Genomic DNA, 14,269 nt, shown 5'->3' with positions numbered 1-14,269 from the left:
GTATGTGTGTGTGTATAATTTGTGTGTGTGTATTTTTTTTTTAAGTTAAAAACAAGTAAAATGCATGTGGCATCAATATCAAGACTCCAGATATAAGGGCCTATTCACACTGAATTTTGCAATGCATTCATCTCCTCTTTCCAGGCTTCTATCTAAATCCCTGAAAAATGGCATTCAGATGTGCCTTGACATAGCCATTGATTTGAACAAAGGCAAACCGAGGCTAAAGTCTGAATCTTTAGGCTCCATTTGCTCTGCTTTCAGATGTCTCATTTCAGACAGCACAATCCTGAATTTCAGGGATTCAGTTGTAAGCCTTGTGTAAAGACCTGAATGCAGCGCTGAATGTAGTGTGAATAGGTCCTTACATCCTACACCACCTCAGGGGATTGTTGTTATGGAGTATTGCCCCTGGGTGGCCGCAGTTATGACCACCACCAGGGCTCGCGGTCACCCACCCTAGCTTTGGTATTCTGGGGAGCTGGTATAATGAATATCTGAGAAGAGCCCTAGAGAAGCAAGAACATTGGACAACCAAGAGGTGGTGGCCTCAAGTCAGGTGTAGTGTTCAACAGGGCAAGACTTTCTAACCTGCCCCCCCCCACACACACACATACACACACCTGCCCACACAGACACACACACACACACACCTGCCCACACACACACACACCTGCCCACACACACACACCTGCCCACACACACACACCTGCCCACACACACACACACACCTGCCCACACACACACACCTGCCCACACACACACCTGCCCACACACACACACCTGCCCACACACATACACCTGCCCACACACACACACACACACCTGCCCACAGACACACACATATACACACACCTGCCCACACACACATATATACACACACACCTGCCCACACACACACCTGCCCACACACACCTGCCCCCACACACCTGCCCACACACACCTGCCCACACACACACCTGCCCACACATACATACACACACACACACCTGCCCACACACACACACATATACACACACACATATACACACACACACATATACACACACACACACACCTGCCCACACACACCTGCCCACACACACACACCTGCCCACACACACACCTGCCCACACACACACACACCTGCCCACACACACACACCTGCCCACACACACACACACATATACACACACACCTGCCCACACACACACACACACCTGCCCACACACACACACACCTGCCCACACACACACACCTGCCCACACACACACCTGCCCACACACACACACCTACCCACACACACACACACACACCTGCCCACACACATACACACACACCTGCCCACACACACACACACACACCTGCCCACACACACCTGTCCCCACACACACACACATATACACACACACACACACCTGCCCGCAAACACACACACACACCTGCCCACACACACACATATACACACACACACACACATATATACACACACACACCTTCCCACAAACACACACACACACACCTGCCCACACACACACCTGCCCACACACACACACATATACACACACACACATATACACACACACACCTGCCCACAAACACACACACACACCTGCCCACACACACACACACACATATACACACACACCTGCCCACACAGACACCTGCCCACAAACACACACACACCTGCCCACACACACATCTGCCCACACACACACACACTCACCATCCCCCGGCTCCATTCTTCCTGCCTGCTCTCTCTTCTCCGTTGCAGCAGTGCAGGCCGGGGCGCACTGCATGACGTCACAGCTAGGAGACACGGCCGCGCACAGGGCCGTGTCTCCTAGCAGTGACGCGGCCGGGCCAGCACAGGGAAGTTAACTGCTGCAGTGCTGGCCCGGCCGATGAAGAAGTAGCGGCGGCAGCTGCTGGGAGAGCGGTCCGGGCCCCCCCCTCCCGCCACTGCTACCGCTATGTGCCGCGGCGGCCCGCACATATAATGAGGGCAATCCGGCATTAGACACCCCGCCTGGAGCCGAGGGCCCCCTGCCGGCTCGGGGCCCCGGGCGGTCGCCCGGATTGCCCTCATTATAATCCGCCTATGGTGGACACTGTGTGGCATGCCCCAATGTCCTACGCTGTACCAGCTTTTGCTCGACAGATGGCACAAAGAAATTTGATATCAGACATTATATCACCTGTGGTACTTCTAATGTCATCTATTATGCTACCTGCAGCTGTTCATTGATTTATGTCGGTTTGACATCGAGAGAGCTGCGGGTACGCATACGGGAGCATGTGAGGGACATTATGGCTGCCAGTTCGGCAAATGATCCAACTCAACTCAAGACGATACCACGCCATTTTAAGGCTAAACATGATTGCAATCCCCGTTCCTTCATTGTGCGGGGTATTGACGTAATACATATGGGGATTCGGGGGGGCAATGTCAGGAAGAGACTTGCCCAGAAAGAGTCACAATGGATCATGCGCCTGAACACAGTAACACCTAATGGCCTGAATGAGTCGCTAAGCTTTTCCTCATTTTTGTAACAGTAAGCTTATCTTGTATACCTTTATCCCCACATGTTTGTATTAACACATGTGGGGCGGGTGATTATAAGAGGAATTATTTTTTATGTGGTTTTAATTCCAATGTTTTCATTTTATTTCTTTTTCTTTCCTTCCTCTTCCCAGTCCATATTTATGAAGTCCTTGTGACCCTGCTCACGTTTGGAGACCAGCGAGATTCGGATATATACATTTGACCTCATGTCCAGACGGGAGATATGATTATCAAGATCTATGATTGCTGCTATTATACATATGCGACTTTAATATTTATATTTACATATATACTTTGATTAATTAATTTTTGTTGTATGCAGCATCTATTTCTATGGCCTTCTCCCTATTTTTGACTATTAAGTTCCCCCTTCCCCCCTTTTGTTTCACTGTTGCTCCGTTATGTGATCCCAACTTCTCCAGAATGAGCTCTGTTACACTGCTTTCTGACATGGCTGAGCGCGTGCCCGCGGTGGGGATCGTGGTGCCCGTGCGCGTGGCCATCTGAAGGCTGCCCTGCGCCTGCATCAGAATTAATTCCGGCGCATGTGCAGTTTGGCGGTGTGACGGCCGGGGCGTGCGCGCGGCGTACTCCCTCAGCCACATGCATGCGCCGTACCTGGTGTCTTTGACCCCATGTCACGTAGTCCGTGGAGACCGCCCCCGGCTTAGCTGGCCACTTCCGGATGCGTGCCCCGCCGACCAGTTGTCTGCATTCCAGGCTCCATGGGGATAGACGTATATATATACTTTCTGGGTCACTATGATGGCATTACTTTTTTACTTTGAAAAAGCGGCTTGGAACGCAGCGAAACGTACGTTGGGCCATCACTCTCATCATCTTTCTACCTCCCCCTCTGCTGTGCTTTCCTGTCAGGTAATTATCTCGCTGGTTTGATTTATTTTTGGTTATGGAGATGGGCATATAGCTATATACTAAGAACATTTAACATCTTCATCTTGTTCCATTTATATCTCAGTGAGATTATGTGAATCATGATAATCCTGTGATTTTTGTCCCATTTTTTTCATTTCAATTTACTATTACCTATAACTAAATTATTTCTGTGGGCAATGTGCAATTTCGCAGTCTCATGGATTCATTTTAAATATACTACCCTACTTGAAAGCACTTTATCATCTGACACTACCTCATTGTCTTAATTTCTATTTGTACCCTTTTATTGTGTATAACTAAATAAATATTTCTTGCAATATTTGCTGAGTTCTTTCTCCTCCTTTGTTTATGCTATTCTCAGCATGCATGTGGACAATCATCTGTAATAGTACAGGTGGTTGCCCACTTTTTTGCTTTGTTTACACTGATGGCATTTTTGATTTATTTGACACAGGACTTCGCTGCAGATTTTGACCAATTGAAGTGTTATTGTATGTGGTGGATTCACATGTACCGACAACAAAAGTGCAGCATTAGAACACCTCATCTTGGACGCAAGAATATGCTGCATCCAAAGCGCTGCTTCTTGCTGTTCGTGGTGACGTAGCGGCTAATGTAACAGCTGTGAGCTGTTAATAATAGCCAGGGACCATGTTTGCAAATAGCACCTTCCCAGGCTAAAAATAGCAGCTTGCTGCTGCCCCAGAAACTACATGAATAGAAATGCTAATGAAGATTGGAATGGAATTAGCTGACACCTAGCTCTTTTGTTTGGTGATGACAAGGTGTCAAACAGACCCTTTCATGACCAAACCTAATTAAAGTAAAGAGTTAAATAAACACACAGAGTAAACACTTTATTTGAAATACAACAGACGCATTCTTTAATCATTTAAATTATATACTCACCCCAGTTCTGACGGTAATCTGTAAAAAAATACTTATTTCCGTATAATTTTCTATTGAGGACTTCTTATTAGATGCGATTGATCAAAAACTATAGCACGATATTCTTATGAAAAAAAAATATTGATTTATTCTCGGATTGTCCATTAAAAAGAATGATTGAAATAGTTACATAAAATAGTTAGTTACAAAGTGATTGTCCATTTGTCCATAATTAGCTTAATTGTTGAGAGTCACCCATCTTTCCCTGGGATCCTGGATGGTAGATTGCTTCTGCCTGTGTCCAGCACGTGTGTCCGGATGACACCATGTCTCCTTGGGCCTACATCAGCAGCTGTTTTCTTCACACATAGATTCTTGTCCTGTGTCCTGTGAAATGGCAAGATCCCCCCTCTCTCTAACATGGGCTTTTATAACTTTTTATGTAACACCTGTTCTTCTGCATATGGCACTGAACAAAAAATACACAAATAGCACATGTCATCTAGAAACCCTAGCACGATTGCGGATGGAATCTTATGCAGTATATGGTACAGAATTCAGAATAAAATGAATATCCATAATTAATATTTAACAATTCCCCCTTTTTGAGGATGACAGACATCAACTGAAATCCTCAAAGTAGATAGGTTTATCATTAGGATAACACGATCATTTTTCTTTTCTTCTTCCTTGGCAATATCATTTAATGTCCATAATAATAATATTAATATCAATATCAATTTATTGTTATATGTATTCAATAGCATAATGATGTGAATTCATGTTATGGTAAGCCGTGACTAATATTCATTTAACATGTATAATTATCCTTCCCTAAATTTAAATCGAAGCAATCACGGGTCCAATCGTCATCATCTGATGTCATCGGGTCTTCGTCTCGTCTTCTTCTTGGTTCTTTTATAACACGGTCTTTAGATGAAAACTCCTTTGAAATAAATTATAGCGTGTAGATATTGTACAGTCCATAATTGTATTCATTATTGTTCAGTCCATAAACTGTTCTCTTTATTAGAAAGATCATGTGTCAATTCATAAGAAAACAAAGTCCATGGATGAAATGTAGCTTTAATATCTGTGCAGTGTCACCTGGACTTACGTTGGATTGTCTTTGGATAATTCTGGAATCCTCCGTGTCATCCGCACTGGTCTCGTGTCACTTTTGGAACAGATGTGACATCTTTGGTCAGCAAAGCAAGGGTTAGCTTGACACTTCCCAGCTTTATATAGCACCATAACCAGTACTCAGTCCTTAATGTACAGGACACATATGTCAGGCTGGCAGCTTTCTGACACTCCTTCATTATTCAGCAGCTTTCATGTGATAGGAAACCACTGGAACGTGATGAAAACTTGAACACAACCCAGTTCATATAGGATCATCGTCCTCTGTAGTCGTGGTTATCAGTGGTGTGAATGCAGGGGCGTACATAGAAGTCATGGGGCCCCATAGCAGAAGCTCTAATTGGGCCCCCCCACCAAAAAAAAAATAAAAAAATATTTGTCTGTGTCACAGAAGAGCAGATCTCATAACTTTCCAGCCTTTACATAGTAATTTTCCTCCTTTTGAAGTTGTAGATTCCTCTTTCATTGCCCCATAAAGTATGATGCCAACAAAAGTGCCCCCCAAACAAAGTATGATACCCCCATGGTGCATTCCTCCACATTAGCCTCCATACACTCTCATGGCCCCCACACAGCCCTCCAAACAGTATAATGGACCCCACACACACCTTCACACTGTATAATTGCTTTCATACAGTATAATGGCCCCCCCACATAGCCCTCAAATATTATAATGGCCCAACATAGCCTTCCATATAGTATAATACACCACCGATAATCTTCCATATAGTATAATGCGCCCCCATAATCCTCCATATAGTATAAGGCTCCCCCATAATCTTCCATATAGTATAATGCTCCCCCCATATAGTATAATGTGCCCCCCATAATCCTCCATATAGTATAATGAACTTCATATTGTCCTCCATAGAATATAATGCACTGCCCATAGTCCTCCATACAGTATATTACACACCCCATAGGGTAAAATGCAGCCCATTTAGTATAATGCCACAGTCCTGCAGTATTATGGGCACCACGTACTCACTGATTTTAAAATACTGTATATTTTAAATAAGCCGACCCGAAAATAAGCCGAGGCCCCTAATTTTACCACATAAAAATGGGAAAACCTATTGACTTGAGTATAAGCCTAGGATGGGAAATGCAGCAGCTACTGGTAAATTTCCCCATCCTGGTATGTGTGGCCCCCTCAATCCCACAATCCTTGGTATGTGTGGCCCCCACAATCCCTGGTATGTGTGGCCTCCTCAATCCCCCAATCCTGGTATGTGTGGCCTCCTCAATCCCCCAATCCTTGTAAGTGTGGCCTCCTCAATCCCCCAATCCTGGTAAATGTGGCCTCCTCAATCCTGGTAAGTGTGGCCTCCTCAATCCCCCAATCCTGCTATGTGTGGCCTCCTCAATGCAAGTATCCTGGTATGTGTGGCCTCCTCAATCCCCAATCACTGCACACATAAAACAATAAACACTTACCTTCCTTCCTCACCTCTGCTCCATCGCGGAGTCCTGTCTGCAGCAGCTCATGTCGGCATCTGAGCAGCGCGCGCTCTCAGTTGCTGAGGTGAGCTGCTGCTGCTGCCGGCACATTCACTCCTCTCCACGCCGGGACTATGAGCGTGAAGAAGCGTGAATATGCTTCCTCTTTAGCAGCGGGCACTGACAGGAGCCGCGGCTCAGCGCTCCTCCGTGCCCACTGCTGAAGAGAATGAATATTCCCTCTTCTCCACGCCCATGGTCGTGGAGAAGAGGGAATATTCATGTTCCTTTAACAGCGGGCACATGTAGTAGCTGCGGCAGGGGCTACTGCGTGTGCCCTGCTCCTCCACTGCCGCAACCCGCTCCTCTGTCGCCGCAACCTCCTACTCACCTATCCTCCTCGTTCCCAGGCTGCTTGGGGAACGCCACTGTGTGAATGTATTTGACACAGTCTATTATAACACTCAGCATTCACAACATCTTTAACTTCTGAGATTTCCGGATATCGGTTGCTTCTTCTTGTAACTTTTGAGAGTCTCTATGATTTTTAAATATGAAAGTCTTTATTAAGATAGAATTCATAATTGCGATGTCTTGATTGAAGTCTTCATTCCCTAATCTGATACCAAATCTCGCAATTTTCCTAACCTATAATATCACAGCGTACCATAGCAATCAAGAATATCCATCTAATTATTATCAAAATATTAAAATTAATTATGTTAGGAATAATAAAACAATAATAGATAGTAATTCATTATTAATCAAGTTCTTCATGTGATGGAATATTTTTGTGTCATAGGTGTAATTACCTTTTCCAACCCATAGGTGTCAGTGTGTTTTGAAACAACAAGTGTTTATATCTTTATTAAACCAATAATACCAAAGAATATATACTCATGAACCAAAATGAATAAATATATGAATGAATGAATGAATGAAAGAATGACTTGTTGTGTTTACTCAGAAAATTGAAACATTTTTTCTTCTTATATTGGAACCATATCATTGTATTTAATGAAGCCATATTCTTGTACTAGGCATTACTTTATTAAATATTAATGTGCTTTCTCAATTGAGATATTGAGCTGAAATAAAATCAAAAAATGAGAATTAAAAATGAAAAATGGAAAAATAAGAAAGTAAGAATAAAATGTAAAAATGAAGATTAAAATTAAGACTAAAAATAATAATAATAATAATAATGCCTTTTTATGTTAATTACAAATGCAGAGTAATTATATTCTCCATAAAAATACTCTTATATTTCAATTATCTGGATGATTTCATATTTGTCATAACCTTGTATTACCAAAAATGATTAAATTATGCAGCTTTGCATATAACCCCTTCTTTGTTATACCATTGTACCTTATTACTATTTTTCCTTTATTAAAAATTTGTGAAAAATAAGTATCGATCAAATGTAATTATGTAATCAGGATCAAAAACACATTCCCCCTTAAGGCCAAAAAATATTATTTTAGAAAATAATTTATATATCAGAACCAAATTAAAAATAATTATTCTTCTATAAATATTTTTCATAAATTTCATATCAATGTGTAGCATATATTTGTCTGAAGAGATGTGTACCTATTTAGGTAACCATTAAAAAATAATAACCTTGAATACTATAAAATTATCATTTGGAAAAATTATTGTAAATGTAAATTTGCTTTATAAACCATTTTGATGTGTGGTTGCCATTATCCACTATTAGCTAAATCAAGAAATAATAATTACCAAAGAAATATAGAAATGTATATATATACAGTACAGACCAAAAGTTTGGACACACCTGCTCATTTAAAGATTTTTCTGTATTTTCATGACTATGAAAATTGTACTTTCACACTGAAGGCATCAAAACTATGAATTAACACATGTGGAATTATATACTTAACAAAAAAGTGTGAAACAACTGAAAATATGTCTTATATTCTAGGTTCTTCAAAGTAGCCACCTTTTGCTTTGATGACTGCTTTGCACACTCTTGGCATTCTCTTGATGAGCTTCAAGAGGTAGTCACCGGAAATGGTTTTCACTTCACAGGTGTGCCCTGTCAGGTTTAATAAGTGGGATTTCTTGCCTTATAAATGGGGTTAGGACCATCAGTTGTGTTGTGCAGAAGTCTGGTGGATACACAGCTGATAGTCCTACTGAATAGACTGTTAGAATTTGTATTATGGTGAGAAAAAAAGCAGCTAAGTAAAGAAAAACGAGTGGCCATCATTACTTTAAGAAATGAAGGTCAGTCAGTCCGAAAAATTGAGAAAACTTTGAGTGTCCCCAAGTGCAGTTGCAAAAACCATCAAGCACTACAAAGAAACTGTCTCACATGAGGACCGCCCCAGGAAAGGAAGACCAAGAGTCACCTCTGCTTCTAAGGATAAGTTTATCCGAGTCACCAGCCTCAGAAATCGCAGGTTAACAGCAGCTCAGATTAGAGACCAGGTCAATGCCACACAGAGTTCTATCAGCAGATACATCTCTTCAACAACTGTTAAGAGGAGACTTTGTGCAGCAGGCCTTCATGGTAAAATAGCTGCTAGGAAACCACTGCTAAGGACAGGCAACAAGCAGAAGAGACTTGTTTGGGCTAAAGAACACAAGGAATGGACATTAGACCAGTGGAAATCTGTGCTTTGGTCTGATGAGTCCAAATTTGAGATCTTTGGTTCCAACCACCGTGTCTTTGTGCAACGCAGAAAAGGTGAACGGATGGACTCTACATGCCTGGTTCCCACCGTGAAGCATGGAGGAGGAGGTGTGATGGTGTGGGGGTGCTTTGCTGGTTACACTGTTGGGGATTTATTCAAAATTGAAGGCATACTGAAACAGCATGGCTACCACAGCACCTTGCAGCAGCATGCTATTCCATCCGGTTTGCGTTTAGTTGGACGATCATTTATTTTTCAACAGGACAATGACCTCAAACACACCTCCAGGCTGTGTAAGGGCTATTTGACCAAGAAAGAGAGAGATGGGGTGCTACGCCAGATGACCTAGCCAACACAGTCAGCAGACCTGAACCTAATCGAGATGGTTTGGGGTGAGCAGGACCGCAGAGTGAAGGCAAAAGGGGAAACAAGTGCTAAGCATCTCTGGGAACTCCTTCAAGATTGTTGGAAGACCATTTCCGGTGACTACCTCTTGAAGCTCATCAAGAGAATGCCAAGAGTGTGCAAAGCAGTCATCAAAGCAAAAGGTGGCTACTTTGAAGAACCTAGAATATAAGACATATTTTCAGTTGTTTCACACTTTTTTGTTAAGTATATAATTCCACATGTGGTAATTCATAGTTTTGATGCCTTCAGTGTGAATGTACAATTTTCATAGTCATGAAAATACAGAAAAATCTTTAAATGAGAAGGTGTGTCCAAACTTTTGGTCTGTACTGTATATTATATAGATAATACTTATTTATGTATCATAATTTTCTCAGAATTAAATATATTTGTGTACCTTCACATAAAGAAACATTTTTTTTCAAACATACATGAAATGAGGCCTCTGTCACACAAATCACCCTTAGCAGATGAAGTAAATGAGCAGCTGCTATTTCACTCTGACATTCACAAATTTGTTGAACCATACATTCCACATACAAAGGTATGAACATATATATATATATATATATATATATATATATATATATATATATATATTTATTTATTTATTTAACCCAATTTTTTAGTATCCTAATTATCAATGCACATTGTAAACTATTAAATGTAATATCTTAATATTTCTTTGAATATTCCCTAAGTACATATAATATGATATAATATTTTTCTGAAATTTAGGACACTTGAAAAAAAAATTGCTCTTGACTTGCTAAAATAGAAATGCCTTAGATTATTTTTTTTTACTGGCTACCAGGTTTAAATTACACCAACTAAAAATAGGATGAATGGAAATCCATATTATTTGCTCAAAGTTCAAAGGCCGCAGCTGTCACACACGTTATGCTGTAAAGTTACTTTAGTTATAAAGCACAAATAATTCATGCACAAAAAATATTAGCAGCACAAAAGATCTAATTAATAAGTGTTACACATAATATAGTTCAACTAGTTATGTTATTATTTTAAAATGTTATACACATAAAATCATGCAATTTTTTCCAACTTCCTGTGTGAATAAAGAAATAAACCAATTTTAGAGTTGTTTGATTAAATCCTGCTTTGGAATGAAAACTCTAAGGGTACATAAAAGAGAATATTAAATATCAAATTCATGCAGAAACATAATTATTTAAATATCTTATGCATATATTGATTCTAATGTAATACAAAATATTGCCGCTTTAATTTATATATGACGTTCTAATTTATTAATTTATTTTTAATTATTACAATAAATATATATAAATACAATTATATACAATCTCTACTGTATACAAGTGTATATATATATATATATATATATATATATATATATATATATATATACAAAAACTATATAACTTCACAATTTTACTGTATAAAATAATAAATAACTAATGATACATTGTAATACTTTTATACAACATATAATTACAGTTTTTCCTTAGCCACTCCCTAAACCAATTATGTCTCTTGTCAAAAATCTCCAGAAAAGCTCTATTTAGAAAAGACATTTTTCTATCCTTTAAAAGCTCAGATAATTGCCTGTTCTTCAGTCTACATTCCATGATGTCATTGTGATCTGGTCGTCTCACCTGCCTCTGTCTGTCTATTTCGGCCATTTTGTTTTTTAGAGAGAAGTCATAGTTTTGAATTTTTAACTCTTTCTGAAGAAATTGACTTTTGTATCATCTGATATGGCTTGTAACATATATGAAATCTTCTACATATTTTATACATTTCATTTTGAGGATGAGTCATTGCACACGGCACCCCCGCCGATCAGCTGTTATCGGTGTCGGCAGCGGCTACCGCCCTCCAGAAGTCCTTACCTGTGCCGCTTGGCCGTCCATTAGTAGTGGCCGCCGTGGGGTACTTCGCATCCGCCTTCCATTCAATTGAACGGGAGGCTGATGTGCAGTTACAAGCGGCGGCCACTACAACTTGACGGCCAAGCACTGCAGATAAGGACTTCCAGCCGGCAGCAGCCGCCACCTGCACAGATAACAGCTGATCGTCAGGGGAGGCACGTACGGGACCCCAACCAATAATACATTGATGCCCTATCCTTATGTGTGCCCCGGGAACGCAAGTTGTGGCACCAATGGAACAGTGCCAGATCGGGACCTGTATATGAGTGTTTTTATTTTAACAAGGCCAAACATGAGGAATGAGAAATAGTTGTCCTAGTAGTGGACAAACCCTTTAAGAAGATACAATTTTCGGTTAAAAATGAAAAAGGCTTCTCCCCTGTGTGAGTTCTCGGAAGTTTAATAAGAGTTGATTTCCGTGTAAAACATTTCCCACATTAAGAACATGAAAATGACTTCTCCCCTGTGTGAGTTCTCTGGTGACTAAGAAGTGATGATTTCTTCACAAAACATTTTCCACATTCTGAACACGAAAAAGGCTTCTCCTCTGAGTGAATTCTCTGGTGCTTAACCAAATCTGATTTCTGGCTAAAACAGTTTCAACATTCGAAACAGGAAAAAGACTTCTCCCCTGTGTGATTTCTCTGATGTCTGATAAAACGTGATTTCAATTTAAAACATTTTCCACATTCTGAACAAGAAAAAGGCTTCTCTCCTGTGTGGGTTGTCTGGTGGTTATCAAGATGCACTTTCTGTTTAAAACATTTCCCACATTCTGAGCAAGAAAAAGGCTTCTCCCCTGTGTGAGTTCTCTGATGTCTGATTAAACTTGATTTATTTGTAAAACATTTTCCACATTCTGAACAAGAAAAAGGCTTCTCCCCTGTGTGACTTCTCTGGTGATTAACAAGATTTGTTTTCTGGTTATAACAATTTCCACATTCTGAACAGGAAAAAGGCTTCTCCCCTGTGTGGGTTCTCTGGTGACTAACCAAATCTGATTTCTGGATAAAACATTTTCCACATTCTGAACAGGAAAAAGGCTTCTCCCCTGTGTGAGTTCTCTGGTGATTAATCAAATCTGATTTCTGTTTAAAACATTTCCCACATTCTGAACAGGAAAAAGGCTTCTCTCCTGTGTGAGTTCTCTGGTGCTTAAGCAAATCTGATTTCTGGCTAAAACATTTCCCACATTCTGAACAGGAAAAAGGCTTCTCTCCTGTATGAGTTCTCTGGTGATTAACCAAAGCTGATTTCTGGATAAAACATTTTCCACATTCTGAACAGGAAAAATGCTTCTCCCCTGTGTGAGTCATCTGATGTCTAATAAAACTTGAATTATCTGTAAAACATTTTCCACATTCTGAACAAAAAAATGGCTTCTCTCCTGTGTGAGTTGTCTGATGGTTATCAAGATGCACTTTCTGTTTAAAACATTTCCCACATTCTGAACAGGAAAAAGGCTTCTCCCCTGTGTGAGTTCTCTGATGTCTGATTAAACTTGAATTATCTGTAAAACATTTCCCACATTCTGAGCATGAAAAAGGCTTCTCCCCTGTGTGAGTTCTCTGATGTCTGATTAAACTTGAATTATCTGTAAAACATTTTCCACATTCTGAACAAGAAAATGGCTTCTTCTGTGTGTGACTTCTCTGGTGATTAACAAGATTTGATTTCTGGTTAAAACATTTCCCACACTTGAAACAAAAAAATCTATTCTCTGCTGTGTGAATGTTTTGATGTGTAAGAAAAGACTTTTCAAGGAAAAAACTATTTCCATATTCTGAACAGAAAAATGACTTCTTTGCTTTAGGAGCAGTTTGTTTTTTAATGCTTATTTCGTGACTTTGATTTTCCTTAGTGTTCGGTAATGAATCAGAAGACAGGACCTGTTTCAAAGTATCAGATGACTGATCTTTGCTGTGAAGGGATGATGGTATATCTGGAGAAATGGCATTCACTTCAATTGTATCCTGTGTGATCTCAAGGTCATCTGATTTAAAAATTGAAGATGTCAGCTGTTCCTCTGATCTCCTGGTACAGTCATCTGCCAAGAAGAAAACCAAGAAAAAAATCAGCCTTACTAACACCAAATCAGATAACAAATGCACTAGCATTTTAGTGTTTCTTGCGTGTACTGGGGTGTCTGTCTATGTGGGGTGCACTTATATAGTGCTAGGCAGCCCTCCTGATCTAATAGTATGGGCAACATCACTAGTCACTCTCCACAAGGAGAAATGTTACCCCTTAGACCTCAGTCCAGAGCCTCTCATCTATCCAAATCAGTTCTCATACTTTGCACTGACGAGGGCCAACAGCCCGAAACTCCGCGTCTGCAAATTAAGATTCTGATTTGGCTTTTATCCTAAGTCATA

At 40.5% G+C, this 14,269-nt stretch overlaps 1 pseudogene; it reads right to left on the bottom strand.

The window, feature by feature from the left end:
* LOC141201567 (uncharacterized) overlaps positions 1-14,269 on the bottom strand; it is an 89,980-nt pseudogene that overhangs the window by 32,715 nt on the left and 42,996 nt on the right.

This window comes from Phyllobates terribilis, unplaced genomic scaffold, assembly GCF_046119375.1.
Source record: "Phyllobates terribilis strain yellow unplaced genomic scaffold, ASM4611937v1 Scaffold_119__1_contigs__length_5224398, whole genome shotgun sequence".
Taxonomy (NCBI): Eukaryota; Metazoa; Chordata; class Amphibia; order Anura; family Dendrobatidae; genus Phyllobates; species Phyllobates terribilis.
This window is presented reverse-complemented; position numbering and strand designations above follow the sequence as displayed.